This window comes from Entelurus aequoreus, linkage group LG04 (genome assembly GCF_033978785.1).
Source record: "Entelurus aequoreus isolate RoL-2023_Sb linkage group LG04, RoL_Eaeq_v1.1, whole genome shotgun sequence".
Classification (NCBI taxonomy): Eukaryota; Metazoa; Chordata; class Actinopteri; order Syngnathiformes; family Syngnathidae; genus Entelurus; species Entelurus aequoreus.
Genome location: NC_084734.1, coordinates 38,514,395 through 38,516,634, shown reverse-complemented (window position 1 = coordinate 38,516,634; position 2,240 = coordinate 38,514,395).

Here is a 2,240-nt window from a genome sequence, read left to right as displayed (position 1 = left end):
TCCATGTAGTCCTTGCTTGGCAAGAAGGGAGGAGGGGTGAATGAGGGAAGGGGATTGTTTACAGAATGAACATACAGTAAATGCTAATTGAGATCCTTATTTACATCCCTTGGTGGAAATGTTGAACTCTTTTTAGAAAAAGTAATTGATATCAACCACAGCTACTTCATGACAGTCAACAAACAGATGAGGGTGATGCAAGAAACAAACATATACCGGTACATGTTATTGATAAAAGTATGTACCGTATTTTTCGGACATTACCTGGGAGTGCGACTTATACTCAGGAGCGGCTTGAAATTACTAACACATTACCGTAAAATATCAAATAATATTATTTAGCTCATTCACGTAAGAGACTAGACTAGATGTATAAGATTTCATCGGATTTAGCTATTAGGCGTGACAGATTGTTTGGTAAACGTATAGCATGTTCTACAAACGTTTCCATATGAGTTGGGAAATTGTGTTAGATGTAAATATAAACGGAATACAATGATTTGCAAATCCTTTTAAACCCATATTCAATTGAATGCACTACAAAGACAAGATATTTGATGTTCAAACTCATAAACTTTATTTTTTTTTTGCAAATAATAATTGACTTAGAATTTCATGGTTGCAACACGTGCCAAAGTAGTTGGGAAAGGGCATGTTCACCACTGTGTTACATGGCCTTTCCTTTTAACAACACTCAGTAAACGTTTGGGAACTGAGGAGACACATTTTTTAAGCTTCTCAGGTGGAATTCTTTCCCATTCTTGCTTGATGTACAGCTTAAGTTGTTCAACAGTCCGGGGGTTTCCATTGTGGTATTTTAGGCTTCATAATGCGCCACACATTTTCAATGGGAGACAGGTCTGGACTACAGGCAGGCCAGTCTAGTACCCGCACTCTTTTACTATGAAGCAACGTTGATGTAACACGTGGCTTGGCATTGTCTTGCTGAAATAAGCAGGGGCGTCCATGGTAACGTTGCTTGGATGGCAACATATGTTGCTCCAAAACCTGTATGTACCTTTCAGCATTAATGGTGTCTTCACAGATGTGTAAGTTACCCATGTCTTGGGCACTAATACACCCCCATAACATCACAGATGCTGGCTTTTCAACTTTGCGCCTATAAAAATCCGGATGGTTCTTTTCCTCTTTGGTTCGGAGGACACGACGTCCACAGTTTACAAAAACAATTTGAAATGTGGACTCGTCAGACCACAGAACACTTTTCCACTTTGTATCAGTCCATCTTAGAAGAGCTCAGGCCCAGCAAAGCCGATGTTGTTTCTGGGTGTTGTTGATAAACGGTTTTCGCCTTGCATAGGAGAGGTTTAACCTGCACTTACAGATGTAGCGACCAACTGTAGTTACTGACAGTGGGTTTCTGAAGTGTTCCTGAGCCCATGTGGTGATATCGTATACACACTGATTTTGCTTGTTGATGCAGTACAGCCTGAGGGATCGAAGTTCACGGGCTTAGCTGCTTACGTGCAGTGATTTCTCCAGATTCTCTGAACCCTTTGATGATATTACGGACCGTAGATGGTGAAATCCCTAAATTCCTTGCAATAGCTGGTTGAGAAAGGTTTTTCTTAAACTGTTCAACAATTTGCTCACACATTTGTTGACAAAGTGGTGACCCTCGCCCCATCCTTGTTTGTGAATGACTGAGCATTTCATGGAATCTACTTTTATACCCAATCATGGCACCCACCTGTTCCCAATTTGCCTGTTCACCTGTGGGATGTTCCAAATAAGTGTTTGATGAGCATTCCTCAACTTTATCAGTATTTATTGCCACCTTTTCCAACTTCTTTGTCACGTGTTGCTGGCATCAAATTTTAAAGTTAAGGATTATTTGCACAAAAAAAAAATGTTTATCAGTTTGAACATCAAATATGTTGTCTTTGTAGCATATTCAACTGAATATGGGTTGAAAATGATTTGCAAATCATTGTATTCCGTTTATATTTACATCTAACACAATTTCCCAACTCATATGAAAACGGGGTTTGTATATGTTATAGTCGAATGACTCTTACCATAATATGTTACGTTAACATACCAGGCACGTTCTCAGTTGGTTATTTATGCGTCATATAACATACACTTATTCAGCCTGTTGTTCACTATTCTTTATTTATTTTAAATTGCCTTTCAAATCTCTATTCTTGGTGTTGGGTTTTTTCAAATAAATCTTCCCCAAAAATGCGACTTATACTCCAGTGCGACTTATATATGTT